The 10,230-nt window shown below is 39.5% G+C and overlaps 1 long non-coding RNA gene across 1 annotated transcript; it reads right to left on the reverse strand.

Moving 5' to 3' along the window:
- Nucleotides 1-8,784: 8,784 nt before the first annotated feature.
- On the reverse strand, nucleotides 8,785-9,902 carry LOC134223413 (uncharacterized). Its single transcript, XR_009982568.1, has 3 exons — nucleotides 9,766-9,902; nucleotides 9,368-9,706; nucleotides 8,785-9,243 (listed from the first exon to the last, which is right to left on the reverse strand). It is a non-coding gene; the product is annotated as an uncharacterized LOC134223413 (long non-coding RNA).
- Between the last annotated feature and the right edge of the window lie 328 nt (nucleotides 9,903-10,230).

The following is a 10,230-nucleotide window of genomic DNA, read 5'->3' on the forward strand; positions in this document are numbered from 1 at the left end:
AACTTTACGCTCTCGTCAATCTCGCTAAAGAACTTCCGGTCGTTGGTCATGTGGCTGGAGCAGCCACTGTCCACGTATCAGCTCCCCTGCTGCAGGTCTCCTCCTACGCCAAAACCTATTCGGGAATTCTTCTTTGCTGCCGTCTTCACCTCCAGCACATTCTCCCTTTGCAGCACCGAGCAATTTATCCGGATGTGTCCCGGTTTTCGGCATCCATAGCAAATGCGGTCCTTTACTCTCCGCCAACCTCTCTTCTGCGCTTTAAGCGCACGGTCTTCACGCTCACTGTACCCTTCATTTTGTTTCTCGGTCCTCCGGTAGTACTCATCCAGGCAGAAAACGAACAAAACAAATTTGCATCTGCCGAACGGAAATTTGCAAAGAAAATTTTTCACACTCCGCGGCCGATTTACGAGGAACTTCCACGCCGATTTTAACGGTTTCTTCCACCTAAACTGGGCCCATAACCTGTGGGAAGTTGTCACGGAGGCTTCCCACGGCAAACAGCGGAACCGATCTACACTCCCGGCGGGGTATTTCGGGCGCAATCAGTGTCACTAAAGTGCCAAGATACACTAATTCTTCTACCACTTCAAACTTTTCACCATCTAGCACCAATTAACTACCACCACCACTAAGGTCCCACGATGATTGCCAGCGACCATGTACTTCGTTTTGCTGGTTTTGATCGTGAGTCCAATCCTCGCTGTCTCCCTCTTAAAAGGCACACAAGCTTCTTCCACGGCACGGCGATCAATCCCGATAATATCAATATCGTCCGACCCAGTGATAATCTTGTGATAATGGTACCGCTTCTTTGCACGCTCCCCTAATCGCTCCCTCGAGCGCTATATTGAACAGTAGATTCGAGAGTTCATCACCCTGCCTCAATCCATCTAAGGTACCAAATGATGGAGATAATTCATCCGCAACCCTTACACTTGATTTCGATCCGTCCAACGTTATACGAATCAGCCGTATCAGTTTCGCCGGAAAACCACGTTCAAGCATAATTTTCCATAATTCATTCCGTTTCACTGAATCGTACGCCGCCTTGAAATCAATAAACAGATGATGTGTCTGCAAGTTGTTCTCCCGGAATTTATCAAGGATTTGTCTCAGGGTAAACATTTGATCCGTCGTTGATCGGCCCTCACGAAAACCTGCTTGGTATTCGCCGACGAAGGACTGTTCAAGCGGTCTCAATTTGTTGAACAGAATACGGGACATAATTTTGTACGCCGAATTAAGGAGGGTTATTCCTCGGTAATTGGCGCATTCCAGTCCGTGCCCTTTCTTAAAGAGAGGGCAAATGAGGCCGTCCAACCAGCTAGCAGGCATTTCCTCGCCTTCCCATATTTTCGATAATATGGTGCAGAACTTCATAAAGCTGCTCACTCCCATGTTTGAAAAGTTCAGCCGAGAGCTGGTCCTTCCCCGTAGCCTTATTGTTTGTCAGCTCTTTAATAGCTTTTCGAATCTCATCTATTGTAGGCGACTCCACAGCTTGTCCATCGTCGCTAATATTTATTCTGTTCACCGATGCGTCACTTCCACTATTCAACAAAGTCTACAAGTGTTGCTTCCATCTAGCAGCCACTCCGGTTTTATCTGTCAGCAAATTCCCTTGTTGGCACATGACGGGAGATGGCGCTGTCTTTCTCCGCACGCCATTGTCAGACTCATAGAACCTCCGCATATTGTTCTGCTCCATTTTTTCCTGCGCCTCGCTAATCATTTGTTCTTTCTTCTTCCTGCGGTGGGTTCGTTTTTCGACTGCTCTTGCTTCCTTGTACCGATCTCTATTCGATCGGGTACCCGACACCAACACTCGGCTTCTGGCAACGTTCTTCTCGTCTGTCACTCTCTGACACTCCACATCGAACCAACCCGTCCTGGGTCGCCTCTGTGCAGTGCCTACCACTTCTCGTGCTGTTGTGCTCACCGCTCCATGGATCGACTCCCATAGACCGTTGATGTTGTCGCTAACGTTGATTGCACTTATCCGTTCGTCGAGCTTCTGGCGGTACTCAGCCGATACTCCTTCCGCCGACAATCGCTAGATATTGTAACGCAAGGTTCTGCAAAACGTTTTCGAGTCCATCCCACGGTATCTACCAGATCAACAAAGTCTTTGGCAAAATCCTCATAATCGGGATATACCCAATCTTGTGCAATAAGCATATGCACATAATGTAAACCCAATTTCTTGAACACGAGATGTTCTTGAGTTCAGTTAAAGGTATCTACCAGATCAAGCAGGTCTTTTGAAATGTCCCAATCATAACACCCAATCCGATTCAAAAAGTTTATGACTTAAATTTGTTTTAACATGGGATGCTTAAGAATAAGATATTCCAAAATAATATTGTGTTAAGATCAAGGTATCTACAATCTACCAGATGCATAATGACCATGGAAGTGTTTGTGTCGAGCAATGTACATTCGTACAGAAGTTCAGAAATGTGAACTGAAGTTCCTTTGAAAATTGTCGAAAGGACCATCAGATTAACTTCTTCTTTTTCTTATTCGCATTACATCCCACACTGAGGCATTGCCGTATCACGCCTTAGTGTTCACTAAGCTCTTCCACAGTTATCAAATTCGAAGTTTCTACGCCAAAATACCATTTTCGTATTCGTATATCATGAGGCTAGCACGACGATACGAGAAAATTTCCAACCCGAAAATTTCCTAGACTGCGACCGGAATTAGAGCCCAGTCACCTTCAGCATGGTTTTGTATTGTAGCCGCGCATGTTGCCTCACAACTAAGAAAGGCAGAGTAACCAAGAAAACAAATTTAGTACAGAACCATATGCTTCCGCGAGTTGACAATGAGTCTTAGAACATCGACTCAAGGAGGATCCACTGAAACTTGTGTAACAAATGAGTGTAATGCTGCTGCTGGGATGTTCAACGATCCACGGATACATCGTTCAGGATTTGGATGATGGGGTATATCAAATGTTCTGAACTCCAGGACGTTTTGGAGGAATAAAAAAAGTCTGAAGTAGCTTGTAAAAGTAATTAGTCAAATTCTAGGGGCTTAATGAACCTGCTGGGATGTTTAGCTCTGAACGAATAAATCTGTCATGACTTGGTTGATGGGTTAGATCAGATGTTCTGAACTCCAGGACGTTTTGGAGAACCTGCCATAGTTTACGTTTATTCAGAACTCGGTTCATTTATGTATTATGATCACATGGATATTTTCGGACACACATCTCGCTTTGGGACATTTTGTTTCTAGACATAGTTTTGATGCACTCGAGGATATGTACTCCAGAAAAGTTTGGACGGCCTAAGACATCCGAAAAAAATATTTCAATGCCTATTCAGTTCTTTCTATACTAGTTTTGGCAGCAGGCCTGTAGTTGCTTGTAAAAGTAATGAGTGCCAGCCTATCGGCACAATGAACCTGCTGGGATGTTCAGCGATGCACGGATACATCGTTCAGGACTTGGTTGATCGGGTAGATCACATGTTCTAAACTCCATGACGTTTTGGAGAACTTAAAATAGTTTACGTTTATTCAAAACTCGATTAACTTTTGTATTGTGATCACATGGACATTTTTGAACATATATACACCTCGATTTAGGACACTTTGTTTCTAGACATATTTTCTGATGCTTTCGAGGATATATACTCCAGAACAGTTTGAACGGCCTAGGACATCCGAGAAAAATATTTTAATGCCATTTTAGTTCTTTCTATACTAGTTGTTGCAGGCAGGATCCAATGAAAAAACCTAAATTTGTACGTCAAATCTGCTTAAAAAAAGTCTTGAAAAGGTTAATCGAAGCATTGTTTGTGCTTTTTTTTTCAAATAAATCCCGGAGACATTTTTTTTTTTTTTTTTTTTTTTTTTTTTTTACTAAATTTATTTGCTAATTATCTAATACATGCATTCATCTCTTAGACTAGGTGTTCCGTGTTTTCTTAACACTATCATCCTTATTTGCTATGTTACTTTTTAGTTATTATTAATACATTTCAATTGCCTCTGGCAGAATTTTTCCTCTGGTTGAATTGAACCATGTAGGAATTACAATCTTTTCAACTTAAACTAAACTTAACCTATTTTATACTAAGGATACAAGGAGCTAATCGTTGCAATAGAAGATTGCAACGATTTTTGTCTAAAATTGGAAATTATTTTGTTGGACATTTGTTGCAATGTCTCAATATTAGAAATTCTATGAAGTTCATTGGTACTATACCACGGAGGCAACTTCAGAATCATTTTCAAAATTTTATTTTGAATCCTCTGGAGTGCCTTCTTTCTGGTATTGCAGCAACTAGTCCATATTGGCACAGCATACAACGTGGCAGGTCTAAAAATTTGTTTGTAAATCAAAAGTTTGTTCTTAAGACAAAGTTTTGATTTTCTGTTTATAAGTGGATATAGACACTTAATATATTTGTTACATTTGGCTTGAAGGCCTTCAATGTGATTTTTAAAAGTTAATTTTTGATCTAGCAGAAGTCCTAAATATTTAGCTTCGCTAGACCAATTAATTGGAACCCCATTCATAGTGACAATATGTCTGCTAGAAGGTTTCAAATAAGAAGCTCTCGGCTTATGTGGGAAAATTATAAGCTGAGTTTTGGAAGCATTCGGGGAAATTTTCCATTTTTGCAAGTAAGAGGAGAAAATATCCAAACTTTTTTGCAATCTACTACAAATGACACGAAGGCTTCGCCCTTTGGCTGAGAGACCAGAGACAAAGATGTTTGACACCCTGGTGGTAAATCAGGTAAGTCAGAAGTAAAAATGTTATACAATATGGGCCCCAGTATGCTGCCTTGGGGGACACCAGCCCTTACAGGTAATCTATCAGATTTAAGATTCTGATAGTTTACCTGCAGTGAGCGATCTGATAAATAATTTTGGATCAGTTTAATGATGTACAGAGGAAAATTAAAATTCATCAATTTTACAATCAAACCTTCATGCCAAACACTGTCAAATGCTTTCTCTATATCAAGAAGAGCAATTCCAGTCGAATATCCTTCAGATTTGTTGAGCCGAATTAAATTCGTTACTCTTAATAACTGATGGGTGGTTGAATGCCCATGGCGAAAACCAAATTGTTCATCAGCAAAAATAGAATTGTCATTAATATGAACCATCATTCTATTTAAAATAATCTTTTCAAACAGTTTGCTTATTGAAGAAAGCAAACTGATTGAGCGATAACTAGAAGCCTCAGCTGGATTTTTGTCCGGCTTCAAAATTGGAACAACTTTGGCGTTTTTCCATTTATCTAGGAAGTATGCCAATTGAAAACATTTGTTAAATAAATTAACCAAAAGGATAAAGAGCTCTCAGGAAGTTTTTTGGTAAGTATGTAGAAAATACCATCATCACCCGGGGCTTTCATATTTTTAAATTTTCTAGTAATAGATCTCACTTCATCCAAATTAGTTCCCAACGAAGGGTCAAGAACATTCTCTTGATTGAGAATGTCTTCGAAGCTCCGTGTAACCTGATCCTCAATTGGACTAGTGAGACCTAGACTAAAATTATGGGCACTCTCGAACTGCTGAGCAAGTTTTTGAGCCTTTTCGCCATTTGTTAATAAAATTTTATTTCCCTCTTTAAGCGCTGGAATTGGCTTTTGAGGTTTTTAAGAATTTTGTTAATTTCAAAAGGGTTTCGAACTGGGATCCAACTTCGAGACATTATTCTCAAAGTTGGTATTTCTCAGAATAGCGAAACGTTTTTAATTTCATTTTGCAAATCCCGCCAAATAACTTTCAACGCGGGATCGCGAGTTCTTTGGTATTGCCTTCTTCTCACATTTTTAAGACGGATCAGTAGCTGAAGATCGTCGTCAATAATAATGGAGTTGAATTTAGTTTCACATTTAGGAATTGCAATGCCTCTGGCTTCGACAATTAAATTTGTCAAAGATACGAGAGCATTATCAATATCACTTTTGGTATCGAGAGGAATATCAACATCAAAATTCCTATCGACATACGTTTTATATAAATCCCAATCAGCTCTATGATAATTAAAAGTAGAGCTGATTGGATTATAAATGGCTTCTTGTGAGATTTCAAATGTCACAGGAAGATGATCAGAGTCAAAGTCAGCATGAGTTACCAATTGGCCACACAGCTGACTTGAATCCTTTAAAACTAAATCAATTGTAGAAGGATTTCGACTGGAAGAAAAACAAGTTGGTCCATTGGGATATTGAATAGTATAATATCCTGCAGAACAATCTTCAAATAAAATTTTACCATTGGAATTGCTTTGAGCATTATTCCATGAACGGTGTTTGGCATTGAAGTCACCAATTACGAAGAATTTTGATTTGTTGCGAGTCAGAATTTGAAGATCAGCTTTCAACAAATTCTTTTGCTGCCCATTGCATTGAAAAGGCAAGTAGGCTGCAATGAAGGAAAATTGTCCAAAATTTGTTTCAACAGAAACTCCCAAGGTTTCAAAAACTTTGGTTTCAAATGAAGAAAATAATTTATGTTTGATACGTCTATTAATGACAATGGCGACCCCACCACAGGCGCTGTCAAGACGATCATTTCTGTAGATAAAATAGTTTGGATCTCTTTTAATGGAGAGTCCTGGTTTTAAATACGTTTCAGTTATAATGGCAATATGCACATTATGAACTGAAAGGAAGTTGAATAATTCATCTTCCTTACCCTTTAGAGAGCGGGCATTCCAATTTAGAACTTTCACACAATTATTTGGATCCATTGAAACGGAGTCCGATAACAATTTTTGTGTGTACTTTATACCAACCTGAACAGCTTCAGGAATGGTATTTGCTTTGAACATTGCATCAATCATGTGATGCAATTGTTCAGTTAAAAAATCAAAATCGGAAGCAGTCATGCTACCTGAATCGGCAACATGACCGTTATTTTCCGTTGGGGCATGGGTATAAACCTCATTTTGAGAAGAGAAATTTTGTCTACCAGCAGCGATGTTTGCATACGTAGGTACATTCGAAAAATTGGAATTTACTGAAGTGCTTGCTACCCGTTGACGAGCGGCAAAATTTGTTTGTGAATTGTGGTGGGTATGAATTGCTCGACCGGTAACCGGTTTCGAAATTTGAGCGTTTGAAAATTTCTACCCGTCGAATCTGGGATCCGATTGGAATTTCCGTCATCAATTTTGCACGGAATTCAAAACTTTTGCGTGAAGGGCATTCCCAGAAATTGGATTTATGATTGCCCCCACAATTTGCACATTTAAATTTATTGGAATCTTTTCTCACAGGACATGCGTCCTTGGCGTGAGAGGTTCCACCACAAATCATGCATTTTGCATCCATGTGACAATGTTTGGTTCCATGACCCCACTTTTGGCACTTACGGCACTGGGTGGGGTTTTGGAAATTTCCCACAGGCCTGCGGAAATGTTCCCATGTAACACGGACATGAGACATAATACTGGCCTTTTCCAAACTTTTCATATTATTTAGTTAACTTTTGTTAAAATGAACTAAATAAGATTCTTGAGAAATGCCCCTCTGGGAAGTACCAGAGCGAGATTTCTTTTTCATCTTAATTACTTGGACTGGTGAAAATCCAAGTAATTGAGAAATTTCAATTTTAATCTCATCCAGTGATTTGTCATCAGTGGGGAGACCTTTCAAGACGACTTTGAACAATCGCTCAGTTTTGTCGTCGTATGTGAAGAATTTATGGCGCTTCTCAGTTAAATACTGAAGAAGACGTTTGCGATCGTCAAAGGATCCCGGCAAAACGCGGCAGTCACCCTTCCTAGCAATCTGAAATGAAACCTTGATCCCTGAAGGTTACTCAAAATCTCATTCCTAAAGCCAGAAAACTCGGCAACAGATACCACAATCGGCGGAATCCTTTGCTTTTTCGCATGAATCGAATCACCTGGGCTAGATTCGATTTGCTCAATATCATCATTAATCAAATCGAACTGATTGCTCAGTTCGATAGGAGAAAAATTATTTCCGACATTAGAGTTTGAAGGAATATCTGAATTCTCCAGCTTCCTTCTATTTTTCCGCGCTTTGGCAGGACGGTCTTGAAACCTTGTTTCTTTGAAGGAAGTGGAGAATTCAAAGACTCCCCCTTCCTCTTGTTTTTACTAATACTCATTGCTGAGCGTGGAGACGTGACCTTCTAAGAGGTTTTTTCCCAGAACGGTGTCCCTGCAGGATTACCACCGCTTGTCGGAATTTTACTTCCGCAAACGGGTCCAACGTAAAACGAAGGCACGGGTCCTTGCAAAGATCGTAACGGGATCAGTGGGTACAAATAGCGCTAAGAAGCACCGTTGAAATTAAAATAGCTTCGGGTAGTATTAAAAACTTCCTTCCGCAAAGAGAGAAAGAACCGCACAGCACGAAAGCACGATGCGGTCTGAATCCCGGAGACATTTTTGAATGTGTTTCCTGGTGATTTTTAATTCCCGTGTTTGCCCGGCATTCTCGAGTGAGTGGTCACCATAATATGTGCAATAATAATAAGATTTGTATCAATAAATTTATTTTCTTCGCCCTATTATCAACTATCTCATCGAAGTCTCGTCGTATTTTTAAGTACGTATTAATTTTTAAATCATTAAAATTTAAAATAATATTATTTGAAATAGAAAAAAACTTATTCTTCTGATCTAAATATTTTGTTGATTGGGGCCTGCCTAGGATGTGGTGGGGTTTGACAGTGGCCTTTGTTTAACTTTTATAAAAAGAATAAAAATTACAATTGTGGACGTTATCAAAAATCTTTCGAATGTTTCTTCCATTAGTGCAGTCTATTTTTGGCCAAGGCCTATTTCTATTTCACTTAAATTTAAAAAAAATGTAACCGTTTTTGAGGTTTAGTCGTGCTTAACCTAATATGTAATTAATTGTGTGCATGCTGGGTCATACACTGTTAATGAGTAACAATTGTTTTTTTTTTATTTTGGAGGAAAGTCTGGTCACCTCAATCCGCACCTCGGCAACCGAACGTGTGGAACCTACTGGTAATAGTATTTTCTGAAAACGAAACTTTTTGCTTCTTGGTGGCAAACGGCTGCTGGCTGCTGAGCTGATGTTTAAGGACTCATCACTGCTATCATCATCTGCTAGTCGGTCTTCTCGTCGTCTTCATCATCGGTGGTGTGTGGAGGATTTCTTTTCGTTTCGCTCACATAACAATTGATGTAGGTAGGTGTACACATCAGGAGTAACAACGAGCTCATGTAGATTGTTTCTACAGTCCGGTGGATTTTCTGTAGATAGGAATATTTGCATTACTTGTGTGAAACATCAGTCAAGCTATCCAATAATGTGTTTATACTTTTAACGTCGAAATATGTCTATAATAGAAAGTTTGTTTTAAAAAAATGTACCCACCAGTCTATAGTAAAATGCTGATACAACCCCGCGAAAAGTTTTCCTTCTTTATCCTGAGAAAATGGGAAGTGATTGCCTTGATGTGCATCAGGATGTAGTTTCGTTCGTGTATAAGAAAAGCGCTTCCTTACACAGCCAGCCAGCGGAAGCCGACAGCAGCCATCTCACATATCATCGTGTAATCAAAAATTTTTATGCGCGATATGCTGTTTTCTGCACATTAGCTCCGGCTGCCTTTTACCAGTTGTTTTTTCTGTAGTCTACACCAGATACATACCGACCGTACCGCTACCGTAGTTCGGACATTGATGCCTTATTGGTTGTGTTCTATTGTCACATCTAAATTAATTGATTTTACTTCTCTTTGATGATATACAAAAAGCACAGATGTTCAATACCTTATTCAAATGTTTATTAACCATTATAATTCCAGAATTCATGACGGCACGGTTCGGAAAGTCGTTATTTTCTGCGGATGATGTTTGCTGAGTAGATGAGATCAGAAGAAATTGCATCTTCGTTGCTACAAGCAGAGTGTGCCAAAGGCATTGTTTCTTGCTTATCAAACAATGTATCCATAGACGGGGCATGGCTTTTCCATAAATCCAGAGTTATTTATAGACAATAAATCAATAGCTGGTTTTGTTCCACGGCCTGTCATGAGTAAACCAAAAAAAAGATGAAAACCAAATGCAGTATTCATCATGAATGTAGGTCAAGTTGATATGAAATTAATTTCACTGCATAAGCATCCCATATTGAATGCGGTCATAGGAACTGTAGGTAAAGTGGTTAAACACAAATTAAAGTTCGATTCCCGTTGAGAATGTGATATTATAGATTTTTTACACAGTGTTACTAAC

The sequence above is a fragment of the Armigeres subalbatus genome, chromosome 3, assembly GCF_024139115.2.
Source record: "Armigeres subalbatus isolate Guangzhou_Male chromosome 3, GZ_Asu_2, whole genome shotgun sequence".
Lineage (NCBI taxonomy): Eukaryota > Metazoa > Arthropoda > Insecta > Diptera > Culicidae > Armigeres > Armigeres subalbatus.